Consider the following 14,666-nt stretch of genomic DNA (forward strand, 5'->3'; position numbering starts at 1 on the left):
GAATTTAAACCATTTCACAGGCGCAAGGATGAACTCTCGATTCAGGCCGATTGCCTACTATGGGGAAACTGAGTAGTCATGCCCCAGATGGGCAGAGAGGCGTTCATCTGAGAACCTCACAATGAGCACCCGGGTATTGTCATGATGAAGGCAATTGCCAGGTCACACGTTTGGTGGCCAGGGATAGATGCAGACCTGGAACTTTGTCTTCGCAGGTGCAACACGTGTGCCCAGCTGGGCAATGCGCCCAGGGAAGCCCCCCTTAGCCCCTGGTCCTGGCCCGACAAGCCATGGTCACGCATCCATGTGGACTACGCAGGTCCTTTCATGGGAAAAATGTTTTTGGTTGTAGTAGACGTCTACTCCAAATGGATTGAGTGTGACATTCTCAATTCAAGCACATCCTCTGCCACGGTAGAAAGTCTACGGGCAATCTTCGCCGCCCATGGTCTACCGGGTGTCTTGGTCAGCGACAATGGCCCATGCTTTACAAGCATTGAATTCCAGGACTTCATGGCAGGAAATGGTATCAACCATGTCAGAATGGCACTATTCAAGCCGGCCTCAAACGACCAGGCAGAACAAGCAGTGCAGATGATCAAACGGGCTGCTCGGAATCCGAGGGGGCTCCCTGCAAAACCGCTTATCACGCCTCCTGTTGGCCAATAGATCTCGACCACACTCGCTCACAGGGGTTCCACCCGCAGAGCTGCTAATGAAAAGGATGCTCAAAACCAGGCTATCCATTATACACCCCACCATGAAAGAAATTGTTGAGAGCAGGCGCTGGTCACAATGTGACTACCATGACGGGAATGCGAGGGCGCAATGTATTGGTGTCAATGACCCTGTCTTTGTCCTCAACTATGCTGCAGGGCCCAAATGGCTCGCAGGCATTGTGATTGCCAAAAAAAGGAATAGGATTCTGGTAGTTAAAGTTACCAATGGACAAATCTGCCACAAACACGTGGATCAAACAAAAAGGAGGTTCAGCAACCACATAGAAGAAGCAGAGAAAGAACACCACAGGTGACCGAACACGGAAACGAAGAGGAAGAGAGCCCAGTCACTGTGGGCAGTCCGGACAGGCCTGAGGCACCGCAAACAGCAGACACTCAGGCCAGCGCCCAACAACCGGAGCCCCAACTCAGGCGCTCTACAAGGGAGCATAAACCACCAGAGAGACTTAACCTGTGGTCCCAATAAGACTTTGGTGGGGAGGTGATGTCATGTATTCTACTGTCATTGTAATCGATGTATAAACTGACCTAAGTTGTACACCGTGTGAACACTGACCACTAGGTGATGAACTTGTGGGAGACACTCCTAACCTGCACTTTCAGGTATAAAAGGGAAAGCTCCACCCATCTTCTCCACTTCAGTGCTGATAATAAAGGACTGGTCACAGAGTGACCTTCTCTCTAGTATGGGCTTTGTGTGCATTTATACTGAATAGTAAGGACATATTAACAAGGGTGAGTGATTTATCACAAAAAGTCATTAGTTAATGAACAGCTCTGCTCAGAAGCCAATGTTTTCACTGCCTCTTTTATGAAAAATTATAGTATGTTGTTACCAAATCTCACTACATGCGGTAGGTGTAGAAATTTGTGGACTTTGTCATGGGATGTTGAACTGTGACAAATCATTAGCTTTGCTCATGGATAACTTCTTTGTTTAATATCATAATACCTGTGCTATCCTTTAAACAAAAAAAAGAGACTGGAGAAAAGATTGAGGAGACACATGATACAGGTCTTCAAAATAATGAAAGGTCTAAATGAAGTGAAGTGATAACCCATTTGGACTGTGGTAAGCATTATGACTTTCGATGAAGTTCCAAACAATTAGGCTTTTAATTAAACTCAAAGTTCTGGGGATTCAGAGTAAACCCTGGGAATGAACAAGAAACTGGCCAACAGATAGGAAGCAATAAATATTCATTGGAGAGTAATGTCAGAGTGGGAGAGAAGCACTGAGTGGGGTGCATCATGGCCATTTGTTTCTAACTTAAAAAAATGACCTGCATTCAGAAACTCAATGCAAAGGAATCAAGGATCAAATTTGCAGAGGATATAACCTTAGGGCTGGCGGGGGGCGGTGGGGGGAGTGGGTGGGGTGGGGGGGGCGGCAGTGGAATCGGACGAGGGAGCTCAGAAACTACAGAATGAGTTGGAAAAAGTATGCAAGTGGGCAGAGTAATGGGAGTTGAAATTTAAGGCAGACAAGTGTAAAATGCTACATATGGGAAGGAAAGAAATATAACACACATACTTCATGAATGCTGTTGGTATAGTTAAGGATTAGGCTGAAAGCGACCAAGGAAACTTTGTAGATTTAGCACTAAACATGTTCGACCATGAAAAGCTGCAATCAGCAAAGCTAATAGAATGTTGAACTATGAAGTCAGAACAGTAGAATACAAGTCGGAGGAAGTTGTGATCCAACTGTACAATAATTTACTTAGATTGCACCTTGAAAACTGTCATGTATATAAATACTCTGTACATTCTGTGCTGGTACCACTAGAGGGTGCAACTGTGGGAGGCCCAGGCAGGACCTGTATAAAAGGCTGGTCACCACATTGCTGCCTCACTCTGGGTTACAATAAAGAGACTAAGGACACAGCAGTTCAAGCACAGCACTAAGCCTCGTGGAGTTGTTTTACAGATAAGTAGAGTCACATTAACTGGCGACGAGAACAGATCACGGACCTACTCGCAGAGATGGCTGCCGTTGGTTGTTTAGAAAAGTTTACAAAGGGTGAAGCCTTTACTCGTATTTCGCTGGCCAGGTATCGCTTCTACATACACCGCCGCACCGGGGTCTAGGATTTAGTGAAATATGTCGCAGACCTACGAAGGCTCGCAGAACCGTGCGAATTTGGCGAACTCCTCAACAATGTGTTGTGGGACGTTTTCGCGACGGGATGGGATGTGAAGCGGCCCTCACCTTAAGCCAGGCGTTCACGACCTCAACATTGAGATTCTCCCAGAATCAAAACTTACTGGCAAGTATTGTGCAGAAAATAACTGTTAATCAAAGAATTAGTCCGACTCAGAGTCCGCCACGGGATGTAAATGTGGCATTGCGGGGGCAACCATCAGGTCCGTCTGTGTTAATTCAGACACTATGTGTGCAAAGGCTGCGGCCAAAAGGGCCACCCAAAGCGAATGTGCAGAAGAACTGCGACTCAAAATGTGGCAGAGGAGTCGGCAGGAGGTTTCTGATCCAGCAAGGATCATAAAGTACAAGCTAAAGAGGCAACTCAGCCTGAAGAAACAGTGCACAGGGTTCACACCTTTACTATCAAAGGTCCCCCCATGATGATGAAAGTCAAGATAAACAACATTCCTGTTTCCATGGAGTTGGACACGGGGGCGAGTCAGTCACTTATGAGCCAGAAGGCATTTGAGAGGCTGTGGGGCAACAAAGAACAAAGACCCAAGCTGAGCCCGATTCAGACAAAGCTGTTCACTTACACTAAGGAACTGATCCCAGTTATCGGCAGTGCGAACGTAAAGGTATCCTATGATGGAGAAATACACGAATTGCCACTGTGGGTTGTACCAGATGATGGGCCAACGCTGCTTGGCAGAAGCTGGATGGGGAAGATTCGATGGAACTGGGAAGACGTCAGAGCACTATCTTCAGTGGATGATGCTTCCTGTGCTCAAGTGCTGAGCAAGTTTCCATCCCTATTTGAACCAGGCATCGGCAAATTCACAGGCGCCAAAGTGCAGATCCACTTGGTCCCCGAGGCACGGCCTGTTTATCACAAGGCTCAAGTGGTCCCTTACATGATGAGGGAGAAAGTGGAGATCGAATTGGAGAGACTTCAACACGAGGGAATCATATCACCAGTCGAATTCAACGAGTGGGTCAACCTGATTGTTCCGATACTAAAGAGCGATGGCACGGTCAGAATCTGCGGCGACTACAAGGTAACGATCAACCGAGTTTCATTACAGGACCAGTACCTGCTACCCAAAGCCAATAATCTCTTTGCGACATTAGCAGGGGGACAGGCATTCACCAAACTGGATCTAACCTCCACTTACATGCCCCAGGAGCTAGCTGAGTCGTCGAAAAAATTAACATGCATTAACATACACAAGAGACTGTTTTTGTATCACAGGTGCCCGTTCAGGATCCGCTCGGCTGCAGCCATCATCCAAAGGAACATGGAGAGTCTGTTGAAATCGGTTCCACGCACCGTTGTATTTCAGGATGACATCCTAATCACTGGTCGCAACACCACCTGCAAAAGCTTTTAAGTCGACTAAACAGAGTCGGATTCCGGTTGAAACGATCCAAATGTGTCTTCCTGGCGCCAGAGGTAGAATTCCTGGGGAGGAAGATTGCGGCAGACAGCATCAGGCCCATGGACTCAAAAACAGAGGCCATCAAGAATGTACCCAGACCACGAAATGTAACAGAGCTGCGTTCGTTCCTGGGACTCCTCAACTATTTTGGTAACTTTCTTCCAGGGTTGAGCACCTTGCTCGAACCGTTGCTCAAGTTGCTACACGAGGGAGACAACTGGGTTTGGGTCAAAATCAAGAGGACACCTTCAAAGAGGCCAGAAACTTGCTGTGTTCGAACAAATTTCTTGTATTATGACCCAAGCAAACGTCTAGTTTTAGCATGTGACGCATCGTCGTACAGTGTCGGGTGTGTTTTACAGCAAGCAAATGTAGCGGGCAAACTCCAACCGGTTGCATATGTGTCTAGAAGTCTATCCAAGGCCGAACGAGCCTACAGTATGGTCGAGAAGGAAGCTTTGGTCTGTGTCTATGGGGTAAAGTAAATGCACCAGTATTTGTTCAGACTCAGGTTTGAGTTAGAAACTGACCACAAGCCCCTAATCTCGCTGTTTTCGAAAAGCAAAGGCATGAACACCAATGCTTCGTTGCGAATCCAAAGATGGGCACTAACACTGTCGGCCTACGATTATACGATCTGCCTCAGGCTAGGCACTAAGAACTGCGCCAATGTCCTCAGCCGGCTACTGTTGCCCACCACCGGGGTGGAAATGGCACAGCCCGCAGACCTGCGTCTGGTCATGGACATCTTCGAAAACGAAGGGTCACCCATAATGGCCCGCCAGATCAGGACCTGGACCAACCAGGACCCTGTGTTATCTCTTGTAAAAAGTTGCGTCCTCAATGGGGGCTGGTCAGCGATCCCAAGAGAAATGCAAGATGCGATAAAGCCGTTTCACCGTCGTAAAGACGAAATGTCCATCCAATCGGATTGCCTCTTATGGGGCAACCGAGTCATCCTGCCAAAAAACGGCAGGGCAACCTTCATACGCGACCTACACAGTGCCCACCCAGGCTTAGTCATGATGAAGGCTATTGCCAGGGCCCACGTCTGGTGGCCTGGCATTTACTCGGACTTGGAGTCGTGCGTGCTCCAGTGTATCACTTGCTCACAATTGAGCAATGACCCCAGGGAGGCTCCACTTAGTTTGTGGTCCTGGCCCTCAAAACCATGGTCCAGGATCCACGTAGATTATGCGGGCCCCTTTCTAGGAAAAATATTCTTCGAGGTAGTGGACGCGTACTCTAAGTGGATTGAATGTGTAATAGTGGCATCCAGCACATCCACCGCCACCATTGAAAGCCTCAGAGCCATGTTCACCACCCATGGCTTGTCCGACATTCTGGTCTGCGACAATGATCCGTGTTTCACCAGCTCAGAATTCAATGAATTCATGACCCACAATGGCATCAAGCTTGTCAGGTCTGCCCCGTTCAAACCTGCATCCAATGGCCAAGTGGAGCGCGCAGTCCAAACCATAAAGCAGAGCTTGAAACACGTCAAGAAAGGCTCCTTACAAACCCGTCTATCCTGTGTGCTGATCAATTACAGGGCACGACCCCACTCGCTTACTGGGGTCCCCCCTGCGGAGTTACTGATGAAACATGCACTCAAAACCAGACTCTCCTTAGTCCACCCTGACCTCAACGATCAGGTGGAAACCAGGCGTTATCGGCAAAACATGTACCATTATCGCACGGCTGTATCATGCGACATCAATGTAAACAACCCGGTGTTTGTGTTGAATCATGGTCATGGCCCCAAATGGGTCACTGGCACTGTTTTAGCCAAGGAGAGGTATAGAGTGTTTTTTGTCAAACTGCTTAACGAACAAACATGCAGAAAGCATTTGGACCAGACCAAATTGCGATTTACAGGTAACCAGGAACTATCAGGAGAGGACTTTACCTTCAGCGATCCACCTACACACACCCAATCAGCAACAGACCCAGCTGCCAATCACGAGGATGATCCCACCTCTCCAACAGTCCAGTCAGACCAACAGCGCTGCAAGACAGCAGTGGCCCGACCAACTCACCCGTAACAGAAGTGACACTCAGACGATCAACCAGAGAGCGCAGAGTTCCGGATCGCCCTAACCTGTAACTAACTTGCATCAAAGACTTTGGGGGGGAATGTTGTCATATATCTATACTCTGTACATACTATGCTGGTGCCACTAGAGGGTGCAACTGTGGGAGGCCCAGGCAGCAGCTGTATAAAAGGCTGGTCACCACATTGCTGCCTCACTCTGGGTTACAATAAAGAGACTAAGGTCACAGCAATTCAAGCACAGCACTAGGCCTCAAGGAGTTATTCTAAAGATAAGTAGAGACACGTTAAAAATTGTCTCCAATTCTGGTGGCTATGAAATAAGAGAGACAAACTAATGCTGGAACCTGTGCAGTGAAGAACTACAAGACTGATCTCCCATGTCAGTGGTCTGGGTTATGAGGAAGGATTAAAGAAACTTGGACTTTTAAACCTAGAAAGGAGGGACTGAGACGTGATCTTACAGAGGTGTATAAGTTTATTAAGGGTACAGAAAAATAAGTTATTATTTTAAACGAAACACAGAGCAGAACCCAGATACGGATTCAAACCAGGGAAAAGTAATTTTAGGACAGATACCAGGAAATCCTCTCCCCACCCCCCGGCAAATAATCAAATAATCAAGTAATTCCCTTCGCTCAAGTAATAAACTTCCAGATAGAGTAGAGGCAAAAACACTGGAAACATTAAAGAATCAATTGGATGCTACAATGGGGGGAGGTGAGCATTTGGATCTCTCAGGATGGATGACCTCAGCCATCATTAACTTGTGAAGTGGAAATAAATGCGCTCTTTAACTTGGAGAATAAACACAGGACTAGAAGGTGCATGTTCAAAATTCATAAGTCTTCTGCAAGAATAGAAGTCAGATTCAAAACTTACTTTTCCCTACACTGGATAGTGGGGCCTAGAAATTGGTTTGTGCCAACCTGCCGGAGATATGGAGCAAACACCCAAACAAGTTTGTTCCACAGCACCATTCAGCACCAATCATATGGTACCCTTGAAATCTGTTGAGAAGAAGGATTGAGAGTAACAGAGATATTTCACAAGACTGCTTGATTTTTCAACGCAGATAGGGAAAGGACATTAGTGTTGCTTAAACTAAAGATTCGGCATGTAGTATTGGAGGGAAATCCATAATAGAATAGAATATGGACTCAGAATTGGGTGGGCTTGGTGCGCCAAATCACCTTCTCTTCCTTCGGATTTTCTTAAGTTTTTATTTTTATTTTTCCTTTCCTTCAGCCCTTTAGCTTAGTTTACAACAGCTGCAATTTCATATTCAGCAGGAGATGGTTTTGAATTCTCAATTACTTCATTGTGCTATTTAGATGCTCCATCTGTCTGAGAAACAGGATTCGAGTAATTGGAGCACTGCATGTTTAGTATTCTCTCCCTGGTGTCAAAACATAAATCCTGGAGATGTTATTGCTTTTTAACCAGAGCTTCTTTAGATCCAGAAGATTTCAGAATGCTTCGAATCTTTTGCTTACTTTGGTTATTAACGAACTGTGTGTTTTATGATCCAAATTTGTAACACTGGATGTGCACATGTATGCAGTCCACCTCAATTCAAATCCAAACATGTTGCATATTTATTTCTTTTGCACATTTTGGGCTCAAGTTTTGGACCCCCCCGCTACAGCGGTGAACATTGGAGCGGCCCGCCTAATTTGTGAAACAGAAAAAGCGGCAAATACTTACCTCGCGATTCTCCGATATCTGTAGGGCCGTTTCCAGCTCGGCATGGCGCAGCAGGAGCTGCTGGGGGCGGGGCAAAGGCGTTGTGAGCAAGAACTGCCGGAAGAGGGGCGGGGCTAGGGCCCAGCTTCATTTTGAGTGCTGGCAGCGTTGCGCATGCGCGTTGGAGCGTGCGTACATGCGCAATGGCACACAAACATTGGCAATCGGCCATCTTTAAAGGTACATGTAGAAGTTGATTTTTGGCTTTGTGGAGCTGTGCAAAGCCTTCTGACTGATTTTTTGTGCCTGAAGGAGTGCTGTTAGCAGTACTGTGGAAGAAATCAGCTGCTAGAATCAGTGAGTGCTGTTTGTTGCTGCTAAACTTCCAGAACAAGTGCTGCATAGGTGCATGCAAAATAAGGACTGTGTGTTTTGAAAAATCACTGAGTGTCGATTCAATACAGCAATGGAACAATATCCACCAAAAATGAATAATTTCTTGCATGAGTAAGTATAGACATAATGATTGTCAATGAGCAGAGATGGCAGGAGCTGGATACTAGCAACAGAGGTCGCACAAAAGTGTCACCCAAAGAAATAAAGAAACGCTGGAACCAAGTTGCAGAAGATTACTGCGCAGTGGTGCATACCAGGCGATCTGGAAGCCAGTGTAAAAAGAAATGCACGACCTTGGTCAAGTAGTTAGTGTAAGTAATATTTTTCAATGGAATCTAAATTGTAAATGTGACCATCTGTATATGTCCCACCCTGCAGAAAGACGCACTCTGTAAAAAGTAATATTTTAATCTTTGCAGAAGAAATTGGCTCACAACAAAAGGGAACAACACTCGAACAGGAGGAGGCGTGCCAAATCTGCATCCACTGACACCCTTGGAACAGAGGGTCGCTGCTATGATGAGTCGTTCTTGGAGAAAAGCAATCAGTACTGCACAAGCTGGGCTCAGACATGAGTGAGAGGGTAAGTCCTGAAAATGCATCGTGGCCCTTCAAATCAACCTGCTGCCTGGCCTGCTATTTGTGAGAGTACTCATGCCACCCATCCTGCCCTCTCCTCTGCTGCTAACCATTTGACTGCTGTTATATTTTGCAGAAGATGATGCCAATCCTAAAGATCCTGAACATGATGAATCAGAAGAACCAGATGCGGATGATCCAGACCAAGGGTGGCTGCAGGGGTTGATTGAAATGTCTTCAGGGCAGACTTTAAAACTTAATATTTATGAGCCCACATCAACGGAAATCACTGTTTCAAACCCTTGCATAGGTTCTGGTCCCACATTCTATGGTTTCACAGATTCCGACGTTGCGGGTCCCAGTGGTGCTGGTGGTGTAATTCAGCAGTTTACACCCAGTGCCCCACCGTCCCAGCCGGCGCCTGCCGCGAGGCAGACCCAGCCAGAGGAGAAGGAGATTGGAGATACACTCTCCTGAGATGCAGCATGCAACAGATGTGGATCAGGTTGTGGATAGGGAAGTGGCGAGCTATGATCTTACCCGATCACTCGTGGGCAGCGTCAGTGCAGTGAGTGAAGAGGTAACGGTACTGACAAGAGAAATAGCAGTAATGACACAGGAAATGAGGGAGGGAATGTCAGAGGGAGTGCAAGTAATGGCACAGGCCATCAGGGAGGGCCTGGGTGAGGTAGCTGCTGCAGTAAGGGCACACAGTCCGGCCAATCAAATTACACCCCCCAGAAGAAGTGAACATTTACTGAGATGTGGATGAGAGATGATTGCAGCCTTTCTTTGCTGCTTTTGTTCTTGTTCTTGATGTAACTGTAGTAACTTTTTTACCACTGAAATTGTTTTGTAACTTTTGTAACTTTACAACTTATAAGTGATCTTAGGGTTTTTAAGTGATCTTAGAGTGTAAATGTTCTCACATTTTGTAAATTATTTAATTTTGCACCTAAAATGTGATCTTGAAGTTTCAGTGATCTTAAGAGTGTAAGATTTTTCACATTGAAATTGTTTTGCAACTTTTGTAACTTTACAAGTTTATAAGTGATCTTAACATTTTTAAATGATCTTAAAGAGTCGTATTAAAGTAATGTTTGATACAAGAAATATTTTATTACACTAATGTGAACTTTTCATGAAAATATTTTTGCATTAAAACTGAATCATGTTCCATTAACACAACACAACGTAGGAACAACTCCAAAAAATAAACATGTCCATGTGGAACAGTTGTCGCAGAGCCCTCAGGCATCAGTAATTGAAGCGTTCATGGATGAGCTGCTGGCGCAAGGCTCGAGCAATCGTTAAAGGAGCACGATGGACGGCCCTCCTCTGACCTCGTGCTCCGGCATCAGGCACTTGCATGCTTTTCTGATCATCGTCATCATCCTCATCCTGCTCTTCCAAATTATATCATCAGGCATTGGCCCCTCATGTGGGTCTTCTGGTTCCACAGCCAGCTCCTGCTGCCTCATGATGGCTAAGTTATGCAGCATGCAGCATACAACAGTGAACTGACCGACAATCTCAGGGGAGTATTGCAAGTGGCCTCCGGAATGGTCCAGGCATCGGAAACGTTGTTTCAAGATGCTAAAGGTCCTCTCAATGTGCGACATGTTATATTGATGGTCAGCTTCCGTCCGTGTTACGCGTAGGGTCGTCATGAGCCAGGTGGTCAGGCCGTACCCTTTGTCTTCCAGGAGCCAGCTCTGCCCTTCTGGCTGCTGCTCAAACATGTCAGACATAACGCTGTTGCGTAGGATGAACGCATCATGGGTGCTGCCAGGGTATCTCGCATCGACTGACATTATGCACTGCTTGTCGTCACACACAAGCTGCACATTACTGGAGTGGAAACCTTTTCTAATCCTGTACTGCTCGCCATCCTCCACAAGTGCTCGCAAGGCTATGTGGGTACAATCAATGCAGCCCTGTACCTTTGGGAAGCCAGCAATCCTGGAGAAGCCCACAGCCCTGTCAGGCATTGCTTGGCCGGTCATTGGGAACTTAATGAAGTCATTCCTCCGCGCATATAGTGCAGCCATGACCTGGTAAACACGGGCATGTAATGCACATTGAGAGATGGCGCACACATCTCCAGTTGTAGCTTGAAACGATCCCGAGGCATAGAAGGAAAGTGCAGCTGTAACCTTCACTTCAACAGACAAGGCAGTCGGCGTTCTGCTTCTCGGCTGTAAATCTGCTCTCAGCATATCACAGATCTCAATAACAACTTCTCTGTGGAAATGCAGCCTTTTGACACAATCAGCCTCACTCATGTCCAGGTACGAGCACCTGGCTCAATATTGCCAACGTGGGTAAGGTCTCCTGCCCATCAGCCCACGGGCTATGACGTTCCTGGTGCGGTAAGCTCTAATCAATTCTCTCATATGCAGTGAATTGATGGAGAACCATTGCATAATCCGTGGTGTTGATAATGCTGCACCCATACTTGAATTAAAAATTAAATTTTCAAAGGTGCTGGCTGGCTGGCTGGCTGGCTCTCCCTCCCGGTGTTGTTCAGGCCTCCCCTAACCCCTGGCCGAATGGCCGAAACATTGCAGCTCGCTTTGCTGCGGCCGGGCTCTGCTGATGTCACCCTCCCTCCCGGTGCTTTGCACGCCGACCCTATCCCCTGGCCGAACGGCCGAAATATCGAGGTCGGTGCCTGCTGCCGCTGCTTCAATGGAGAGGTGGGAATTTTTTTTTTAAATTGACTTATTTATCATTGATTATTGATGATGGCTCTTTGTTGGTAAAAGTGAAGTGTTTAATACTTGTAAAATCTCCTAACTTTCCTCGAACTTCCCTTCCCCTCCATCTGCGCCTAATTACTAAAATGTAGGCAAGGTTTTTCTGAGCGTACAAAAATCTACACTTACTCCATTCTAAGTTAGTTTGGAGCAAGTTTTCGCTGCCTAAACTTGCAAAACAGGCGCAAGTGGCTGGTACCGCCCCCTTTTGAAAAAAAAACTCTTTTAAAACGGAACTATTCTGACTAACTAGAATTGGAGCCTGCGTCCAACGGGCAAGCTGAACGTGCAGTGCAACTTATCAAGCAAAGCATGAGGAGAGTAACCCAAGGATCACTGCAGACCCACTTGCCCTGCATACTGCTGATTTACAGGACAAGACCCCACACACTCACAGGGTTCTCATGATGAAAAGAGTTCTTAAGACCAAGCTACCTCTGGTACACCCCGATTTAAATAATCATGTTGAATACAGAAGACAAAGTCAACAAGGGTACCATGAATGCACAACTGCGTCATATGAGATTTCTGTTAATGATCCTGTATATGTGTTGAACTATGGTCAGGGTCCCAAATGGATCGCTGGTATGGTCATGACCAAGGAGGGCAACAGAGCATTCGTTATTAAGCTCAAGAATGAGCAAACTTGCAGGAAACACATGGATCGGACAAAGCTAAGGCACACAGACGAGCCAGAACAGTCAGACAAAGAAACCATCAAAGACCAACCATTCTACCAGCAGTCTTCAGAGGACTCAAGGGTCATCAGTGAACCCGGAATTTCCATCACGGACCTGTTCAATAAAAATGGATTTGCAATTCCTGACATAGCCACTGCCACCCCAGCAGGTCAGTCATCCAGCCACCAGCCACAACAGACTCCGCACATTCACCCAAGACTGGAATCGAACTGAGACAGTCAACCCGGGAGCGCAAAGCACTGGAACGTCTCAACTTGTGAAAGACTGTGATGAGATCTCAGAGGGGAGTATTGTCATGTATGTACATTCTGTTTGTAGCCACCAGATGGCGTCATTGGTGGAGGCCACTGAGCAGCCGCATGGTGCTGCTCAGGTATATAAGGCCAGCCATTTTGAGAGTCAGGCACTTTGGGCCTAAATAAAGCAGAGCCAAGGTTGTACCTTGCTTAGTTAAACAGTACTCAGTTTGAACCTTTATTGCACACATAATAAATTTGTTTTCCTTTTTCAATCCACTTCAAACTGATTTTCAATTTGTTTCAAAATGTTTGAATTTAGTGCTCCTGGAGTAGAGTTTGGCAATGATGACAGCACACACTGAGGCCGCAATCTTGCCTACCGAGGCGGGATCAATATGGCCGAGGTAGGCCGTGGACCGTGACACTGCTGCAGTCTCCATGCCGGCTTCTCCCATGATTTTGCCCTGATTAGGCTTGTTAAGCCTGCCCTGAGAGGTTTCCGGCCAATTTAGCAGAAGCGGGTCTGATGACATAATTTGATGATGCATCATCAGCCGGTTTCCTTAACTGGACCATGGCCACAATGATTTTTACAGTTGTGCTGTCAGTATTCAGCAGCATTGCTGCAAACACTGACAAGCACTGCACAGAGGTGCACGGTTGCACTCAGGCTCTCCCATGACTCCCTACATATGCTTATGGAGCAAGTGACAGCAAGCAGGAAGGTTTGCTTCCCTTCCAATGGGCAGGAGAGACCACCCCAGAACACCAAAGCAGCCTGGTTGCACATTGTACAGATAAGATAAGCAGGAATATCATCAGGAAGACCTAGCTGCAGTGGCGCAATGATCTCAGTACATCATGAAAGGTTACTGCAAAGCCACACTCGACCTTGTCCTGCTGTGCAACGCATCGCATCCTCATCACTCTGCCTTCCCTACCCTAAAGGGAGGGTGAACAGCCAATTGTCATGGTGCGTTAGGAGAAAATTTCTTAACCTATAACCTTTGTAACATTTATAATGTGTAGCCAGCTGCCCTGTCTCTCTCTGATGAATTATGGGACAGGGAGAGTGGTCAAGTAAGAAATATATACTTAAGCAGAAGGCATGTGTAGTCTCCAATGTCCGTTGACCCTAAGTCATGGAGATAGGGGAAGTAGGACAATGGGCGGTTGGAGAGGGAAACAGATATATATCGCTTGTACTAATAACAGGAAGATAGTTCCTTGTTTTTCTGCTGATGCAGAGAACTAACCCCACTTGTGTTTACGCCTGCTAGTTAACCTTTGACTTGCCACAATGTAAGACTGCCACAGCACTACCATATAGGGTAATACTATGCCTAAATGTTAAATAATTGGATGATGATGTAAGGGGGCGGGGCTGCCCCCAAAGGTATAATTGTAACTTGAAAACTCCACTCAGGGAGAAGTTGTGGCGTTTCTCCACTTCTCCCAGAGCGCTTTGCACGAATAAACTGTGATGTTTCCTTCACTGTTCTCCGACTCAGTGCGGAATTTATTTCCCTTACATGGTGCATATAGGTACCAACGATATAGGGAAAAAACGGGATGAGGTCCTACGAGACGAATTTAGGGAGCTAGGAGCTAAATTAAAAAGTCGGACTTCAAAAGTAGTAATCTCAGGATTGCTACCAGTGCCACATGCTAGTCAGAGTAGGAATCACAGGATAGCTCAGATGAATATGTGGCTTCAGGAGTGAGGCAGAAGGGAAGGATTCAAATTCCTGGGATTGTAACCGCTTCTGGGGGGAGGTGGGACCAGTAAAAACCGGACAGTCTGCACCTGGGCAGGACTGGAACCAAAGTCCGAGGGGGAGTGTTTGCTAGTGCTGTTGGGGAGGAGTTAAACTAACATGGCAGGGGGATGGGAACCTATGCAGGGAGACAGAGAGAAATGAAATGGA

This window comes from Pristiophorus japonicus, chromosome 7 (genome assembly GCF_044704955.1).
Source record: "Pristiophorus japonicus isolate sPriJap1 chromosome 7, sPriJap1.hap1, whole genome shotgun sequence".
NCBI lineage: Eukaryota > Metazoa > Chordata > Chondrichthyes > Pristiophoridae > Pristiophorus > Pristiophorus japonicus.